Raw genomic sequence first — 20,625 nt, forward strand, 5'->3', positions numbered from 1 at the left:
TCTCTACCAACAGAAACAACCCTGAAAGCGGATGCAAAAACTCTATAGAAATCTTCACTGGCCTTGTCTACTCTACCACAGAATACTGCTCACCTGTCTGGTCACACAGCTCCCACACGTCACTTCTGGACTTCCCACCACCATGCGGATCACTACAGGCACAGTAAAAACACCACAACTGTGGCTTTCTGTACTCACACATCCACACACGCCAAATCTGCTGCAACATGAGAATCCTTTGAGTCCCATCGGATTTGAGGGAACAACGATCTTCCAATACATGAAATAACATATCAAGATACTGACTGAAATCTAGAAAATCTTGTTCCTTTGCAGTGCAAGAGCTCGAAGACTCAGGGTTCTTCCTCAATCATCAAGATGAAAGGTCGCCAATGTCCCAAACAAATACCTCATTAAGGACCCAACTAAAGAATCCTGTGGCTTCTCAGTCCTATGGAAACTACGGTCCACTTTGAACTGCATCTGTGTTCCACAGGGCAGATGCACCTAGCTCCTCCATAAATGTGGACTGCGACAATACTATTTGTGATTGGAGAAACCAACTGCAAACTATAGAACATCTGGTCAAGTAGTGTCCTAAAAGGACTGCATCCTGATATATGCCACCCACTTTGTGTCACCTGATGCAACTAGTTGGATTGCCAACCTAGGGTAGGTCTACACTTACCTCCGGGTCCGGCGGTAAGCAAATCGATCTTCTGGGATCGATCCCGGAAGTGCTCACCGTCGACGCCGGTACTCCAGCTCAGCGAGAGGAGTACACGGCATCAACGGGGGAGCCTGCCTGCCGCGTCTGGACCCGCGGTAAGTTCGAACTAAGGTACCTCGAATTCAGCTACGTTATTAACGTAGCTGAATTTGCGTACTTTAGTTCGAAGTGGGGGGTTAGTGTGGACCAGGCCCTAGACTTGGGCATCTAACAGAGCTGTTTTTAAACCATAGAAAAGACAACTAATCTCTTCCCCGTTTTCTCTTTTTAAAAATCAGACTAATTTTTGTACTCTATGAGCCCTGAAACATGGCCAATATGCATCAAGCTCATATACATGAACTCCACCTTAAAGGGGGAAAAGAGGTAGGACTAAGTTTGGTTTTAAAGTAAGTCACTCATGGGCTGAAGTCTTGAAAGCTAAATTTCTGCCAGGAATAAGTTGTTTTGACTCCTTTATACATCCCTCATAATTACATGTCTTTAAAGTAGAACCCCAATACAAGCCGAACTAGACTAGAGCATCAAGACAATGCTGTGATATCAGCTATGCCATAGCAGTAGTGTTCTGTTAAAACGGTACAACCACCCTACACAGCAAGGAAAACACGTGGAAATCTGCACTGCAATATAAAAAGTCCAGCTAGCCTGCTAAGGCAGGTCTGATCTCGAACAGGTTCTCTTACTAAAGTGAACACCAGCTAGAAGTCTTCCTAGTCTATAATTGGGCTTCGCTGCCGGAGCATTAACCTATATGGTAGCCAAATACAGAAAGGCAAGTACAGACAAGCAAAGAAAGTGCTTTGGCAGAGGTGTCAAATGCAGATCCCTGATTTAACTTGGGGTCACTTCAGAGAAAGAAAATAATTCTTTAAGTCTAGGTGAGTCACATGACACCACATGCAGACACACAAACTCTTCGCACCCAGAGTACCAGCACAGCTCCAGCTGCTTGGAGAATGCACAGCTGCAGTTAAGTCTGCACGAGAGGACTTCAGCACAACTGTCTGCTTCCACACAACTTTCCTAGTTTTAATGCTCTTGGAGTTGAAAAGAGGAGGGTACGGCTGAACAAGAGGGCTATATACTTGGCAAAGGCTGGCACAGGATACAATGGGTACGAACAAAATTTCCTCCTAACTTGCTTCACACTCAGTATCACTGAATGGCAGTCCTCACTATTTGCTTTAGGATGTCTGAAGTTCCATACCAAACCTCACTGGGTACAGTACGTCCCACCCAGGAGGAAAGGCATGTTGCAGATTTTCTTTCTGAACAGAAGGCCATTATCTTGCATATTAAATGTGCTCCAGTTTGATATATAAACAAGAAGCGCCACGGTGTAAAAAAAAAAAAAAAAAAAAAAAACCCTAGGAAAATAGATGGCACCTTAAGTGATAAGCAATCTAATGCAATTTCATTGAATTATATCTTGGTACTCAAAAGCCTTGCACTGCTTCGTGCACAAAGATCTTTCATGTCGCATGACCTGGCACTAAGACAAATGCAGCTATAAGATTTGCTGGCAAGCAGAAAAATAAAACAATACCAGAGTGCATAAAGGAGATTTAGGCCTCCTGAAGACACAATGGTCTTGTCCTGGACTGCAGAAGGGCAACAAGCCCATCATTCACACTGACAGATTTTCACTCGGTTCCAGTACTTTTCCATGGTAGCCGCTTTTTTTTTTCCCCCCCCTTTTCTTTTTTTGGGAAGGGATGCAATAATCTTTGTCTGCACCTGAAGGATCTCCATTTTCCACAGTGATTCTATGAGCGCAACACAGAATAATGCTGTTGTATTTACCAACAACCAAGATCCACCTATTCTAGGATTGCACTTTCTGAAGAGTAAAAACCTTGTAAACAAAAAATAAAAGGTTATTTGTTAAAGCTGCCAGACTAACTTAAACTCACCAGCTATGTTTGTTTGGCATCTCAGAGGCCCCTGTCAGTTCAGGCCACTGGATTGGAGAAAGTAAGTAACCTCTTCCTACTAGTAACTGTTCTTCCAGAGTTGCATCTGGGCATTCACACTGACCGGATTCAGCATCTCTAGTGCTGACCTGCAAAACTGTTCAGAAAAGCTGTGTCCACTGAGAGAGCGGTAGCACTCTTGTGCTAGGTATCACCACATATCAGGAGCATTTTGTTGGCTCCATGTACTTAAGGGTGTGCACCCCCACCCACGTCCTAGGTGCCCTTCTTTTCTCCCTCTTCACTTATCTGGTCAATCTTATCCGCAAATACGAACTCAACTACCATCTCTATGCTGATGGTTCTACCTCTCTACTCCAGACCTGTTTGTCCAAACAGAAATCTCAGCCTGTCTCTGACATCTCCTCATGGGTGTCTGGCCATCAGCTCAAACTCAACATGGCTAAACCAGAGCTCTTTAATCTCTCCTCCCAAAGCCCGCCCCACTGTGATTGAAAAATGAGGTAGTGGACACCACCACCAGCCTGCCTATTACTCAGACCTGTAACCTGAGTGTCATCTTTTGACTTGGACTTCTCTCTAGGGCCTCACATCCAGGTTGCATTTAAGTCTTGCAGATTCTTTCTGCATAACATTTCTAAGACACAGCCTCCCCTATCCATCCACACAACTAAAACTCATCATCTCACATCTCATTTCTGCAACCTTCTTCTTTCTGGCCTTGACAAATGCAATCTTGCCCCACTGACGTCCTTGCAAAACACTGTTGCAAAGATCATTTTCAAAGCCTGTCACTTGGACTATGTCACCCTCTCTTCACTGGCTCTACCTTCTATCATATCAAACAAAACGAATTATTTTCACTTTCAAGGCCCTTCATGACTTATCCCTACCAATTGTCTCGTCCAAGTAACAAAAGGTAGACTCCAGTTGGCCCAGGATGAAAGCATCCGTCGCCCACTTGTTACATTTTCCAACAAGTACCTGCGTGTTTTCTCCCATGCTGCCCCTTGTGCCTGGGACAAGCTCCCTGTAAACTTTTGCCAAGTTAATTCATTATGCTCCTCAAAACACTCCTTAAAACTCCCCTTTGCTGTGAGGCCTACAAAAGCATTGACAACAATTAAGCTGCTGGTGTGTTGAGAGTATAGCCTACCATGCTGACCATACGTGTTTCCTTATACTCCCTCATCAGTCAGCATCCATCTGTTGTCACTTGTCACGCTTAGACTGCAAGCTCTTTGGGGCAAGGACTCGTTCTTCTGTTTGTACAATGCTTGACTCAATGGGGTCCTGGGCTCTGAAGGGAGCTCCAAGGTGCTGCGATAATACCAATAAAAAACAGCAACTTCAGTTCCTTCTCCCACGTCTGCAGAGTGCCAAAACACAAAACTCCGAGGCAGAGGGAACGGTGGGTGGCATAAATACAACAGTCACTAGTAACCATGGGGTATAATAGGCTGGGGAGTCACAGCCACCGAATCCCTGGTTGCAGGGTTTCGGGGGGGGGGGGGGAGGAAGAGAAGTTTTTGCTTTATTATGCTCCATAAGAACATAAGAAAGGCTGTACCGGGTCAGACCAAAGGTCCATCTAGCCCAGTATCCTGTCTACCGACAGTGGCCAATGCCAGGTGCCCCAGAGGGAGTGAACTTAATAGGCAATGATCAAGTGATCTCTCTCCTGCCATCCATCTCCACCCTCTGACAGACAGAGGCTAGTGACACCATTCCTTACCCGTCCTGGCTAATAGCCATTAATGGACTTATCACCATGAATTTATCCAGTTCTCTTTTAAACGCTGTTATAGTCCTAGCCTTCACAACCTCCTCAGGTAAGGAGTTCCACAAGTTGTGCGCTGCGTGAAGAAGAACTTCCTTTTGTTTTAAACCTGCTGCCTATTAATTTCATTTGATGACCCCTAGTTCTTGTATTATGGGAATAAGTAAATAACTTTTCCTTATCCACTTTCTCCACATCACTCATGATTTTATATACTTCTATCATATCCCCCCTTAGTCTCCTCTTTTCCAAGCTGAAGAGTGCTAGCCTCTTTAATCTCTCCTCCTATGGGACCCGTTCCAAACCCTTAATCATTTGAGTTGCCCTTTTCTGAACCTTTTCTAGTGCCAGTATATCTTTTTTGAGATGAGGAGAACACATCTGTACGCAGTATTCGAGATGAGGGCATACCATCGATTTATAGACGGGCAATAAGATATTCTCAGTCTTATTCTCTATCCCCTTTTTAATGATTCCTGAACTCCAGAGATCACTGGGGAACCCAGGAAGCTGAGTAGCAAATACGCCTCCATAGCAGCCCCTGAACCTGCATGGGGCATATCAACAGCTTCTTTGCAACAGTGAGACACTTCCACCCTGGGCAGCTTGAAGTCTGGGAAGGGGAGGCACAACTGGCCTGGGGTTCCTCCAGGCAGGGGGAGGGAGGGCAGCTTGGGGCTCCAACCATGCGGGGAGCAGGGGGTCATGGGGCTGCAGGGAGCTTGGGGCTGCGGCTGACAGGCCTCCAGACAGCCTGGGGCTCCTCTGGCCTAGGGCAGGCGCTTGGGTCTCTGGTTGGGGTGCGGGGGGGGGGGGGAGATGATGGACAAAGGAGGAAGGTATGGGGCCGGGGACTAGCCTCCCCAAAGGGGGGGCTCCATCCACCGCCCATGCTAGTAACTAGCCTCTCTTCAAAGGCCTGTGTGAATACCCAGTAATGGAAGATTAGCAAGCAGTGCCCACATCCGAGGACAGCAGGGGAAGAGTTCTAGGCAAAAATAAATAAATAAATAAATAAATAAATCACACTGTAGCATCACTCTAACAAAAACAGAATCGGAACAGGATGGCACGTCCAATGAGGGGTGCTTAATGAGAGCATGAACTGGACTCCACGTTGTTGCTTTGTAAATCTTTACCGGGGGAATCTGTCTTAAACAGGCCTCAGAAGCTGCCGTGGCCTTAGCACAGGGGTGGGCAAACTTTTTGGCCCGAGGGCCACATCTGTGTAGGGAAATTGTATGGCAGGCCATGAATGCTCACAAAATTGGGGATTGGGGTGCAGGGGAGTTCCAGCTGGGGCTGTTGGCTCTGGGGTGGGGGGTGCAGGTGGGTGCTCCGGGCTGGGACTGAGGGCTTCGGAGGGCAGGAGGGGGATCAGGGTTGGGGGGGGATCAGCGTTTGGGGGCATTGGAGGGAGTCAGGGTGGCAGGCTCCAGGTGGCACTTACCTCAAGCAGCTCCCAGAAACAGCGGCATGTCCCCCCTCCAGCTCCTACATGGAGGTGCAGCCAGGCAGCTCTGCATGCTTTCCTGTCCACAGGCACCACCCCTGCAGCTCCCATTGGCTGTGGTTCCTGGCCAATGGGAGCTGTGGGGGGCAGCGCTTGTGGTGGGGGCAGCATGTGGCGCACCCTGGCTGCCCCTATGCATATGAGCTGGTGGGGGGACATGCCGCTGCTTCCGGGAGCCAGGTGGAGTGGAGTAAGACCCTGACCCCGCTCCCCAGCTGGAGCACCAGAGCAGGGCAAGCCCCAAACCCCACTTCCCGGTGGGAGCTCAAGGGCCGGATTAAAATGTCTGGAGCGTCAGATGTGGCCCCTGGCCCATAGTTTGCCCACCTCTGCCTTAGCAGCATGTGCCTTAGCCCCCTCCCCTGAGCACTGGCTTCCTGGGTAAGAAGTAGCGTGTTCAACACATCTCTTGTTACAGTGGGAAAGAAAGTCCACTTTTAATTGGTTCCCCCTACATCTCCCCCATAAACTGCAAACAGTTTGATCTTCAAAAGGATTTAGTCTTTCCTAACACAAGGCTCTTTTAACCTCCAATGATTACAAATGCAACAAAAGGATGAGCTTGAGGTCTGGGGAAGAAAACAGGGAGGCAGATGCATTGGGACAGGTGAAAAATCGGAGACAACCTCAGGCATAAAATTAGGGTGAGGCCTTTTGACAATTTTATCTCCCTACCACTGGGCAGTAAGCTCACACCCTCCTAGAAGAGCTAACAGCTATTAGAACACTGCTTATTCAAAGATGCTTTGTAGGGTAGACACAGCAGCACGGTGAAGACTAGATTCAAGTCCCAGGTAGGGGGAGCCTCTCTCACAGGGAATAGGCATTCAACATTCTCTTAAGGAAAAATGAAGCTGAGGAGTGAGAGAATATAGGTTTCTCTGACCACTCTGTGATGAGCAGAGAACTGCTACATGAACCCTGAAGGAAGTCACTGCTAACTTTCTGATTTCAAGTACAGTAGATATTCTAAAACCCCAGGGATACTTGCCCATAACAGGGTTAACCCTTTCGGCCGCTTCCAACACAAACCATGTCCATTGCAATCTGGAGGGCAGAGTTTTCCTGGATTGTAACAGTACCAACTTGACCCTAACCCTAAGTAAAATCAGCCTCCACAGTGATCAGCAGATTATTCTTTCTGCTGTCAGATGATGTGTGTTTGCGTTGGGGTGAATACTTCCTTGTTGCTGCGAAAGGAAGCCTGGAAGGAGCGGAAGACAAACCTGCAGCTCTCTGGACAGCTGGAAGTCTGTGTACCAGAGCTATCGGGGTCATACTGGCTCCGCTTGGCTGATTTTCCTTCGGACTCTGTGGATCAAGGGAATGGGAGGGAAGGTATAAAGGAGAGGACTGCTCCAGTCCTGCAGGAATGTGCCTGACCGAGATTTTCTGTCCCCGTGTGCCCTGATGAAGTTCCAGTCCGGACTCAAACAGGTCAATTAGTGCTTGTCCTGACCTGAAGAAAATGAGGATTTCACAGACTAGTTTAGGTGTTAATGGACCACTTTACCTTGAATGGTTTCTTAGAATGTGTTTACTTACGTTAAAGAATCTGTTACACATTGCATTTAGCTGTGATACTGAGTACCTTGCCAAGAGCTGAAGAAGAGCTCCACATAGCTCAAAGCTTGCCTTCTCAGCAACGGAGCCGGTCCCAGAAAAGATACTACCTCATTCACCTTGTGTCCCCAGGACCCCTTGAATGCAATACAGGACCAGGATCCCTAGACATCTTTTTATAGGAGCCATTTTAGAAAAGGCTGGTATCGTATCTGAGGCTGGGTGCTCTGGTGGTGCGGTCTCTGAAACTGAAAAGATGTATGCCTCTCTCCTAAGCAGCAGAGGCAGACTTGGAGAGTCCGGAGACCAGGCTGTGACTCTTGGTCTTGATTTCTTCCAGAGGGTCGCCTGTCTTATCACTTATACACATGGAGCCCAGGAGATCGCTACCGCACCCCCCAGTGGACACGGCTTTTCTATATAGTCCCACAACTCAGCACTAGAGGTGCTGAATCCCACTGGTGGGAATGCACAGAGGCCCTTGATGAAGAAATAAGGGTTTTGATTTTGATAAGTTGGAGGCAGAAATTCAGCTGCCCTGGCACCCTGAAAATGAAATACCCTTCAGAAGTGGGACATTTTGCTCTGGGCCATGAAAACTAAAAAATGCTCCAATTCCAAAACCACTCTGGCTAATAATCAGCTGGATGTTGACTATAATATCGTTTGCATAAAGTAGTCCACTTGCTGAAGGAGAAAAGCTGAAGTTAGCCTACTACGGATAACATCCTGACTCTCCCTGCCACAACCCAGCCGAGGGCAAAGAGTCCTAAAATGCTGCCGATTCTTTACTAGAACAAGAAACCAAACCCACAATCGCCATAAGCAGATATCGTAACATTTTAATCCTCTTGACAGGAGATGTTACTGGCTTGGTAAATCAACATGCACTTTGAGCAAGATTCAATAAAAATTAAATCAGGCTTCAGACATTTTACTTACTGGAGCCCTTCAGTGTTAATAATTCAGTTGCAAAAGCAAGCATGGGGGAAGGAAGAGAATAGAGGGTTGATGAGGGGAGAAACTGCAGCTTTATTAGGATTTATATGAATTTCCAAAATACCCTCCCCTCTTCCTTAACTGCAGGAAAGAAGGCACCGTGGGAGTAGCTAAGTATTTTTTCATTTAACTTAGAAGGAAGAAGAAACTATTAATATTCAAGTAAATCTGAAGGTCTGACAGTCATGAACTTGCAAAACGCTTCCCAGTTTTGTGTCAGAGTAACCCAAGTAAAAAGTAGTTAAACTAGAAACACTTCTAATTTGACTCAGCTTTGAGAGTGAAGCAGAGCATGCACTGATTAAGGTTTACCTTTATACTAGTAATCTGGAAGTAAACGCCAAACAAAAGCATAATTTTTTTACTCCTAACTTTACATTGATATAGACTTATCTATCAGAGGAAGGCATTTGAGTGTTTAGCAGTTAAAAAGTTGGCTGGCAATAGGATTACTTTAAGATGGATAGATACATAAACAAACACTCTGAATCTTATCATTCAAGTGCATTAAACAATATACTTCATTTCAGGGTCACACCTGAAAGCCAAGATATGATGGGCTTTACAACACATCTTAATCAAAAGATAATACAAACCAGAGGATTCAGAATTTTCTCCTGCTACCTAACACAGCAATTCCCTGTAAATCACTCCCATCAATTCTGCACATCCAAGGAAGCGGATTCTCCATTTCACTTCCCTAAAGAAACTCACCGGAAAAAAAAAAAAAAAAAAAAAAAAAAAAGAGAAACAAAATCCTCAAATGGTGGCGAAGTCCCCTAAGGGAAAACAAAAGAGCTATAAAACATGTTTTGTTTCAGACTTGATAGAGACTGTAATTATCTCCAACTGTATCTCTGTAGGTGAGCAAGCTTTACTGACTGGATCACAAAAATGCTGGTGTCAGAGTTTAGAACCAACACTTAGGAGTTAACAGACCCCCAGGGAGAAGGAGTCCAGAAGAGAAGCAGAGAGGACACCCCCATTACACCCCCACCCCATGCAGTCCTACAAGAGAAAGTCTAGAGACATAGTAAATACTTTGATATATAGGGGAAAACTTCCCTCATCAGTTAGAGCCTATTCCTCTCTCTTCTACTCCTCATTAGTCATCTCTTTTGGGGGGTGCTGAACCCCACTCTGGAGAGGCAAAGCAGCTTCTCAGCTGGACAGTATGTGACCTGGGGCTGGGCATGCTGCCTCCACACCAGGTTTGTTTTTCTCCAGAGGCTACAGTACAAACTTGCTTTTTGATCAGATTCCTGTAAGGCGAAGCTGGGGACATACAGAAAGACCCTCACCACCCTTGTTCTCCACCTACCATCAGTAACTTCCTGACAAAGGAACAAATTCATAGAACCAACCAAGGTGCAGAGACCAGAGATTCCCACTGCCCCCAGTTACTGCAGCTCCCTTCTCCAATACAGCCTCATGCTCTAGCTCCCCAGAGTGCCTCATGTGCCAAACACTGCTGCTGCTAGGACCTTCACGGACTTATTCCAACCCCTCCTTTTCTACTCCCCCGCCATCCCGCACTCTTTACCCTCACCTAGAATCTGCCTGCCCACTGAGCCCCTCCCTAGTTTCTCAGCAATGAGTGCAAGAGCCTTCTCCTGTGCATCTCTTGCCATCCTGAATGGTTTTGCAGCATCTCTGCCTTTTTGACTCCCCAGCTGCACCCATTCTCTCCCCCTTGATTGGGCATCTTGGGATAAAAGCCCTGCAGCATGGCTGTGGCTGGCCCAGGTCAGCTGACAGACTCATGGGACTCAGGTTGGGGGCTAAGAATTGCTGTGTAGACATTAAGGAGTCTGGTGGCACCTTAAAGACTAACAGATTTATTTGGGCATAAGCTTTCGTGGTTAAAAACCTCACTTCTTCAGATGCATAGAGTGAAAGTTACAGATGCAGGCATTCTATACTGACCCATGGAGAGCAGGGAGTTACTTCGCAAGTGGAGAACCAGTGTTGACAGGGCCAATTCAATCAGGGTGGATGTAGTCCACTCCCAGTAATAGATGAGGTGGTGTCAATTCCAGGAGAGGAAAAGCTGCTTCTGTAATGAGCCAGCCACTCCCAGTCCCTATTTCACTCTATGCATCTGAAGAAGTGAGGTTTTTACTCACGAAAGCTTATGCCCAAATAAATCTGTTAGTCTTTAAGGTGCCACCAGACTCCTTGTTGTTTTTGTAGATACAGACTAACACGGCTACCCCCTGAGACTTGACACCATGTGTAGACATTCAGACTCAGACTGGAGCCCGATCTCTGGGACCCTCCCCCATTGCAGGGTCCCAGAGATCAGGCTCCAGGCCGAGCCTGAACATCTACATAGCAATTTTTCAGTCATGAAGCCCAAACCTCGTGAGCCTGAATCCATTGACCCGGCCCAGCCACAGGTTTATCCCTGTGTAGGCAGATGCTTAATTTCTCCCCTTGCCTCGGCTACTATTCATCTCTACATTAGTTCACTCTAATGTGCACTGGGGTACAGTGTAGAGAAGAAATGCTACCTAGAGTGTTGCATTGTTCTGTATTTCAGTTCAAGAAAAACATGCAGCCACAGCCCAAGATGTACAGATGAAGAAAGGGAAGGATAGGCTGCGCTAGGGTGAGCTGTGCTTGCTACTCCAAGTGCAAAGCTTAGAGTAAAGTGTGTCTGTTGTAGCCTAGTGCAGCGACAGCCAGGGAGCCAACCCGTTACCAGGCTCACATCATTTAGCTGAAGTTCAAGGCAGTCACTGGCAAGGCGGAACTTTCGCCCTCACTTGCTCCTTCACAGGTCTCTCTAGCTTTGGGCTGTTTCACTTCTCCGGTACGAGAAATGCAGGTTTCCATTCCCAGACACTGAAGAAACAGTGTGACCCCACGTCTCATTTCCATGGCATCCTTGTGCTGCATAGATTAAGCAAAGAAACAAGAGATGATTTGAAAAGCTACAGATGAGTTGCTAATGTAGACAATCACGGGATGGATAGTGGACCAGAGCTGCTAATGCTGGACTGATTCGATGAGACGCGTGCACACACACCACCCGTTACACACGTGGGAGTGGGACAAGTGCTGTTCCGAGGTTGAACTGATAAGCCTCAGGAACAGAGTCAGTAGATCAACAAAAACTCAATTACAACTGAAACTATTCAGTAAAGCTAAAACAGAGGGGCCAAGCTACACAGCTGTGCATTGAGACGGTTTTCCTCCAATGGCTCCTTCACTCCACGGCCCCCACCTTTAAATGTCGCAACACATCTTTCCGTGCTGGAGCAGCCACATCCTTCATCCAAAGAGCAGAACTTCCATTAGTCCAGGCTGATGGGTTACAACTCTTGGACTGACACTCAGCAATGCCAAAGCAAGTTTGTTAACATTGTTGCCCCTTCGTCCTATGTGCCATCCTACATGCCTAACGCCACATAACCCACAAATACAAAGAGGAGGCCTATGGGGGGAAAAAGCAAGGCCTTTGATTCTCCTAGTAAGGAGATGATAAAACTTTAACCATCACAACAACAGGGAAGAATGCTCCAGGCTGGGGTATCCAGTGCAGAATCACAGTTGTAGCTATAGGAATTCTATGTTCCGTACCCTCAGAGCTGACCCAGACGGCTGGAATGTGAGTAGCACTGTCTCCCTTGCAGAACTAATAGGGAAGGTAGTTTGGAACCTGTGCTAAGGCTACAACATCCAAGTGCCACAGAAGCAAAAAACAGATGTTTCCAGACATAAACTTTACACATTTCTATTTCTACCAAGGCCTCCAGTCTACACACAAGCAGCAACTACAGTAGCAATGACAGCAAGCAGGCAGCAGTAATGCTGGCTAACACATCCCGAAAGTTTAAGTCTTCCTTTTACCAGCCAGATCTCTGGCCTCAATTACACGGATGGATCATCGAGGACTAGACAAATTCTGTTGCCCCATCCCCTATCTGAATCAGGGCAAAAGGAACAATTTTGCTGGTATCTTCCCATGCTGACTATGCCAAGGGAAAGCTTCTAAAAATGATGTTTTTGAAAAAAGGTCCAGAAGACCAAGAACAGCATCTCCCCGGTGAAGAAGTAGAACCCCTGTCAGAGATACTTCAGCTGCATTATCCTTCAATACCTGATCTGGTGCCACTGCAAAAATATGTAATGCTTTGTTTGCACTTTTGATCTAGCAATCGCAAAGCATTTTACAGAAGTAGGCAAGTCTTACTCCTCTTCTACAGACGGGAAAGCTGAGGCATAGAGTGGTTAGGGGACCTAAACTTTGTCTAGTCCTCGATAATCCAGCTGTGTAATTGAGGCCAGAGATTTAAGCTTCTTGGGTCACAAATCAGTAACAGAAGAGAACCAAGGAGTCCCCACTGCCAGTCCCCTGCTATTAAGAACAAAGAAATTGCAGAGTGGATCAGATTTGAGACTCACGTAGTCCAGTATCCCGTCTCCAACACTGGCTAGCACCGGAGGCTTCAGAGGAAGGCAGAAGAGCTCTGCAGTTGGCAGACGTGGGACAATCTTTTACTCCCCTATTAGTTAGAAAAACCCCTCAGGATTTAAGCCAAAAGGTTAATCTCTCTTGCCTTTTTTTTTTTATTATTTTATTTTATTAAAGGCATTCTGGGTATTCTTGATATCCATATAAATGTCCAATTCCTTTTTCAGTCTGGTCAAGTTCTGGGCCTTAACGTCTTCCTGTGGCAATGAGTTCCATAGTCTAATTATGTGTTTGTAGTTCCTTTTATCCATTTTTAATTTGCCATCTTTTATAATCCATTGACTGTCCCCTTGTTCATGTGTTTTGATAATTTATGAGACAAGAAAAAAATCTCACTACCTTCTGCCTACAGTTTATCGTTTTATACACTTATATCCCATCTTCTTCTTCTTCATATTACCATTAAAACTACACTCTCCCACACTTGTCATTAGACCCAGAAGAGTCTTTCCTCTGTGGTGCTTTGAACACCACATAAAAGAAAGCAAGTCAGTTGACTTCAGGACTGACCTTCAATCCCAACTGAGCCAGAAAGTTTATCTGGTTCTTGCATGTGGAAAGCGATCACTTTCCACAGGGTTTCATTCTACACGACATCCTGGGAATCACCTTTTGAAGGACGCTATCATTACCCCACATTCAACAACAAACCTGCCTGTATACCAACCATAGATTAAATTAACAACCTGTGTCATAGATAAATCAAAGGCTGTTCCTACCCTGCAGGACCTTCTCGATATGACAGATGAGGGTTATCACAGAGAACAGCAATGCCATACTGACACAGGATGCCTCTGTTAAGTATACATGGGTGACATTCCCTTGATGCTGAATCAGGTACTGGAAGGCCTAACAGCTTGGAAAGCTGAGGGACATGGGATGGCAAAGCAAGTTTGCTAACAAGAGTCTGCTATGTGTCCGTAGATACTGCAGATTATCTGGCATTCTAGTTAAAGCAAGGGACTGGGAACCTGGGCTCCAGTCACAGGTCTGCCAGCAACACATTGTGTGCCTTGGGGAAAGTCATCAGTCCAGTGACAATTTCCAAGTGTAAAAGGGTAAGAGGGCATGTATTAGTAAGTCATTCTTTAACATACGTACATGATTCTTCCTGCACAACATCTCAAAGATCCAGCCTTTCCTCTCCATCCTGTGAGAACTCTCATCCCAGATCTCAGTCATGTCTTGACTCCTGCAGCACCCTCTTCTCTCGCCTTGACAAATCCATTCTTGCCCCCATTCAAAACATTACTACAAATATTTTCTTCTCTCCTCACTTTGGCCAGTGTCACCACACTCTGTGTCACTCCACTGGCTCTCCCTACTCCACTGAACCAAACAACTTCTCTTAACTTTCAAGGTCCTTCACGGCCAATCGCCATAGTACCTATCACCTTATATGCTACTGAGATGCGGACTCCTGCCTCCGCTCTGTCAACAATGCCAGACCTTACTGCCCAGTTCTTAAACTTTAAACAAGCACCTTTGTGCTTTCTCCCATGCTGCCCCTCACTCAAACCGTCACAATGTTACCTCACTGCCCTCCTTAAACTCTCCTTTGCCACAATGCCTACAACAGAATTGGTAATGGTTAGCTAGTGTGCCATGGCCACTGCCCATCCTGCTGACCAGTACTGTCTCACTGTTACCTTCATCTCCAACCATACTAAGTCTGTAAGCTCCCAGGGGCAAGAACCACCTTTTTGTTCCATGTTTGTATATCACCACCTAGCACAATGAGGCCCAGGTCCATGATTTGCGATAATGCCCAGACAAATAACTTGGAAATGCTCTACTAAACTGATGAATAGGGGGGCATAGCTTTGTTGGTCCCTTCCTCCACATGCATAGAGCCTCTAGCATGAGTCTTCGGGTCTAAAGGAGTGAGAATTACATTTCTAACTAAACAGATGCCTCTATCTTCTTTGGCTCAAAGATTCCACATCTCTATCGCAGTGAGAACGAATAGAGGCATGAAAAAAATCTCCAATGGAGATTGCAGAGGCGGGATGTTTGTTTTACTGAGGAGATGTGGTAAGGGCACAAAAATAATGGTCTCAAGATAAATCAGGACCTCTTATTCACCCTGAGATGAGATGGAAGAGCAAGTGGACATTCAATTAAACTGAAAGGTGGCAAATTCAAAGCTGTTAAGAGGGAATATTTTCTCAGACACTGGAACTCCTTGCCCCAAGAAATCATTGGCAGGATTAAAACAGGATAGGGCATTTGTACTAAATGTAAGTATTATAGTATACATATTAGGCTAGATGGACTGCTCAACTGATCCAGTCTGGCATTTCTTAAAGGAAAATTTCCCTGGCCAAGTTAGCCTTCAGCAACACAAGGCCTCTCGCTACCGCCCCCTCTCTCACCTGAGAACAAGCAGTGCCCACTTTCCTTAGTCATCTTTGCTCCAGCTGCACCAGAAGCTATTATGAAGTGAGCTGCCAGTGAGGCACAGCTGACAGCACCTGAGTAGCAGGTGCAGCTCCCTGGGCTCTTGCCCCCGAGAAGAAAGCATGACAATACCAGTGAAGAAGAAAGGAACACATCAAAACGGGCCCCAGCTCCTGTTGCGCATGGAGCTGCTCATCTTTCATAAAGTCAAAGAGGTACAACTCACCCAGCATGCCCCTCTGCCACTGCCTCAGGAGTTGGTCCAGTGTCTGTGCACTGCTGCACATCTGTCCTGTTATTGAGCATGGGGCGGGGGGGGGGGGAGAAGAGAAGAGTTTCACATGCAAAAACTTTTTTCTTTTGGTTTTTTCCTTCCCCATCCTTCCATTTAAAAATCTCAGTTCCCCAAGCAGCAAACGTGCTACTGTGACTAAGACAACGTGGGACATCCAGTCCCTGGAAGCAATACATGGGACATTGTTTAATTGGGGCTGCTGTCCACCACTCACACAACAAGAACTACAGTCCATCAGTCTGTTAAAAAGCCAGTTATTTATGGGTCACCCTAGATTGCAAGCTTACATGCAAATACTATCGCACTAAACTAGCTTGAATAGTCCAAGAGCAGAAACTGTCTCCTGAACAAGTTGGTAGGTTTCACCTGGGGAGCCAATGCTCAAACACTACGTAGTTTGGGGCTCATTCTCTGCTACTCATTTGGAGGATATTGTGCCCTAAGTTTGATTAAACTCTGCTCACGTTACACTAGTAGACACTAAGCTTGATCATACCATGAGAATTATCACAGGCAAACTGAAACCAACAAAACTTGTATGGTTACCAGGCCTAGCCAATATTCCTCCACTTATCTATCGTCAGAATGCAGCCAGTAAACTGAATGCCAAGGTAAAGCAAGGAGAGAGATCACTTGATCATTGCCTGTTAGGTTCACTCCCTCTGGGGCACCTGGCATTGGCCACTGTCGGCAGACAAGATGCTGGGCTGGATGGACCCTTGATCTGACCCAGTATGGCCATTCTTATGTTCTTAAATGCCACACTTGCCATTGATCAGGGATATCGGAGATGCACCCCACCACCACCTGTGCAAGAGAAATCCTACATGGACAGTGTCGCATGCTCACCATCCAGCTGGTATCAACAGCTCACTGGGGCAGACAGAATGGGAGAGAGCTCCTGCCATTACCACGAACTCCCACATCACCAGGCTGGACAAATGGCTACCAGGCTTTGAGCTCCCATACCACCTTTAAAGCCAGCTTAACTGATTCAGGTGTGGCACGGTTCCCTGTGCCAAGACCGCCCATACCCGGGGCACCCAGGGAAGCCCACTGGGCATCTGTGGAGGATGCTGCACACAGGCCGGATGGCTGCTCTTTGTGTTGGGCTCCCTAGGGGCTTTCCCAAATTGAACCTTGCTGACTGGCTCAAGAGCATTTAGCCTTTTCTTCCTTTTAACCCTTGCCTTGTCCATGCCAATCGCTACCCATAGAAAGGGCATGTCGGCCCTGCCAGCTCATACCAGAGGACTAAGAATCTCACAGCCCTTCTCCAGTTAAAGAAATTCATCAAAATATTACACAATTTAAACCAATAATTAAAGCATTTCTTTGTGTCCACTGAAACCCACTGTAGGGGACAAGCCAAGACCAGTCACTTAAGGCTCCCACCCAACTGCTGGTGAAAGGCTCAGAGAGTCTAGGCCTCCTGTTTGAAACAGGTCCGAGTCTAAGCAAGACCGTCTCTGCCCTCCAATGGTTTCAAGGAAGAATAACCAACTTGCCCTGAAGGGATTTAGCAGAGGAAACCTTAGAAGCAGATTTCAGGGTAGCAGCCGTGTTAGTCTGTATCCTCAAAAAAAACCAGGAGTACTTGTGGCACCTTAGAGACTAACAAGTTTATTAGAGCATAAGCTTTCGTGGGCTACAACCCACTTCTTCGGATGCATATATCAGAGTTTGTTTCAACGATCTGCAACCTTGGTACCAAACACATTTCATCTCTCTACAGACCTCAACTCTGCTTCACCTGCACCTTCCTTTCCCCTCTCACTAAACTTGTATATTAGGGAAGTCTGGGACCTGAGGACAAGGTACCAGGCACCAGCTTAAACATACAGGGAAGCGACAGCACATCAGCCTCCATCTCAAACAGCTCCACTGGCTCCCTATTCATTTCAAGATCCAGATCCCAAGAGCCCTCCCCCTTTACACGGACTCTCCAGGGACCTGCTCCCCGCAGTACCAAAGATCTTGCCTCACTCCACTCCCACCTCCCTGCTGGTCTAAACTCTTCCTCCAGGCATCTCCACTCCGCACGCACCGTGGAGACCCCAGAGCTTTCTTTGCACCTTCCATGATCTAGAACAGGGGTTCTCAAACTGGGGGTTGGGACCCCTGAGGGGGATTGCGAGGTTATTACATGGGGGGCTGCGAGCTGTCAGCCTCCACACCGAACCCCGCTTTGCCATCAGCATTTATAATGGTGTTCAATACATTAAAAAGTGTTTTTAATTTATAAGGGGTGAGGTCGCTCTCAGAGGCTTGCTATGTGAAAGGGGTCACCAGTACAAAAGTTTGAGAACCACTGATCTAGAACATTTGTAAAATGTATCTGATCATTTGCAACTCACCTAACACCTCTCCCCCCTTTGCCTAGAGAAAGTAATTAAGTTAACTACTTTGCTGGGAGTGGGAGAGGCTGCCCTGTGTTCTTGACCAAAATTTGACACCATCCTGTGACACAGACGACTCTACAGTCCACCTACCTAGCGAGGTGGTTGCATCTCACTGCAAGTGAACTGATTCTTGGAATATGGGGACCCAGGTCACTTGCCTTGAAGGCCAGTAATCTCAGATCCTGTCAGTTGCTCCATACCAGAGCCACCCTGCTTTAAACACAGACATATGGCAGCCCCTATGGCAGCCATTGAGATTTTTCTGTGTAGCCATATTTGTAAAGTGAGATCCCTCAGGACAAAAAGATGTTAGAAAAGATTCTAAATGAACTACAACAGGGGTCGGCAACGTTCGGCATGCGGCTCACCAGGGTAAGCACCCTGGCAGGCCGGGCCAGTTTTATTTACCTGCTGACGCGGCAGGTTCGGTTGATTGTTCGCCGTCCCGGGCCAATGGGGGTGGCGAGAAGCGGCGCGGGCGAGCGATGTGCTGGCCGCGGCTTCTTGCCGCCCCCATTGGTCCAGGACGGCGAACCGCGGCCAACGGGGGCCGCGATCGGCCGAATCTGCCGCGTCAGCAGGTAAATAAAACTGGCCCGGCCCGCCAGGATGCTTACCCTGGCGAGCCGTGTGCCGAACGTTGCCAACCCCTGAACTACAATAAGGGAAAGGACTGTGCTAAAAGCAGCAAAGGAATACTCAAAATGGGAATAAGTCTGTATAGTCCTTTGAAAATGCTATCTGACAACTTTTCAGAGTAGGAAGTTGTGGTAAAAAGACAGCTACCATTGCCACCAATAAAGAGAAGCAAGAACAGAACTAGACGGCCATCTACAATAACTGAAGGACATTTAGAAGCCTCTCAGTTAGCATTAAGGAGGCAAGAAGATTAGCTTGTGTTCTCTTCTTCCCAAGTGGAAGGCAAACAAATACACCTACATGACAAACTGACCATGTCCCTGCACAGGAAGCCTCAGGAAACAATGGGACAACTCCCACCACCATGTGAAAAATAGGACCAGGGAAGAAGAGAAGCCATCCAATCCACAGGGCACCGCAAACAGAGTGGCCCAGTCACAAGGATTCCAGTTAGCTAAAACCAGCCTTCATGCAAGCCACACTCAGACTGATTGGTTTTTACTCTAAATTTCATTCTCCCACCCACCTCAAATCTCAACTCTTCTAGGCAACCCAACCCAAACTGTTTCTCCACCCGCACTTCTGCACCAGATGCACGCTCCCTAAAACACAGGATCAAACTAATGAAAATCAGTCTAAAAAAACTGTCAAGTATCAGAGGGGTAGCCGTGTTAGTCTCAATCTGTAAAAAGCAACAGAGGGTCCCGTGGCACCTTTAAGACTTAACAGAAGTATTGGAGCATAAGCTTCCGTGGGTGAATGCCCACTTCATCAGATTTGCGTCTGATGAAGTGGGCATTCACCCACGAAAGCTTATGCTCCAATACTTCTGTTAAGTCTTAAAGGTGCCACAGGACCCTCTGTTGCACTAAAAAACTGGTAGAGCATTATTCTCACACAGGTCTATGTAACCTTCTTCTTCACCACCCACAGGGAGAAGAACTTGCAATCCTGTAACAATGTCTTTCCATTGATTCCCATCTTTTATGCTGTGGTGCACCTTAAACTAAACCTCTTACTAAAGCATACAGGACCTTACCCCAACTCACCAGCAGGAACTCCACAGACAAATGGATTAAACCTCAGAGACCAGAGGAAGACAGTAGAAGCAACGTATTTTATACATATATACATATACACACATATACATACACAAAAACAAAAGCCACAGGAAAACAGATTCTTCAAACAGAAATCAAGAATAGTTGAAGTTGCATTAATTCAAAGATGATTTACTAAAACAAGTTTATAATCCACAAGATTTGGAGATAAAAAAATTTGAGCCTACTCAGATGTATACAATATTGAACACGTAACTAACAGCTTCTTGGTCTGGAAGCATGCGAATGAAGTTATGTATTGGTCCAGTTAAAAGAAACACATGACATCCCCACATTATCCATCACATTTGCACAGAAAGAAAACTAGAACTAAGCATTCAGCCTAACCACCTCAATGCACATTAAAGCTACAGGCAAATTAAAAGTGCTGAAGTCTTCTTACTTCTGCAAATCCAACTGATTTTAAACAGAGGAGTCAATCCAAAAAGCCAATTTCCACCATCTTGGTATCTAGAATTTCAAAAAACAGAAACCCTGCTAGATCCTAATTAATGTATTTAAAAATAAATCCTTCTTTTGGACAAAAGAAAATATTAAATCAGTCTTCTATTGTTTACTGGTATTGAAAATTCTTTACATGCTCTAACAAAGCAAAGGTCCTGCTTACCTTAAGACTCTCCACTCATGCTACCCAAGAGCCACTTTAAATTCAGATATGCTAAAGATTCCAGTTTCACCCTCAAACAAAATGCAAGCCTTTATATAAACTAAAGATTTTAAACAGAGATTTTTGCTTCTCATTCTGAACCTGCTGGGGCAGCTAACC

General features: G+C 46.2%; 1 protein-coding gene across 6 annotated transcripts in view; it reads right to left on the reverse strand.

Moving 5' to 3' along the window:
* GATAD2B (GATA zinc finger domain containing 2B) overlaps window positions 1–20,625 on the reverse strand; it is a 78,849-nt gene that overhangs the window by 32,534 nt on the left and 25,690 nt on the right. The window lies entirely within an intron of this gene.

The sequence above is a fragment of the Chrysemys picta genome, chromosome 20 (assembly GCF_011386835.1).
Source record: "Chrysemys picta bellii isolate R12L10 chromosome 20, ASM1138683v2, whole genome shotgun sequence".
NCBI classification, from domain to species: Eukaryota; Metazoa; Chordata; order Testudines; family Emydidae; genus Chrysemys; species Chrysemys picta.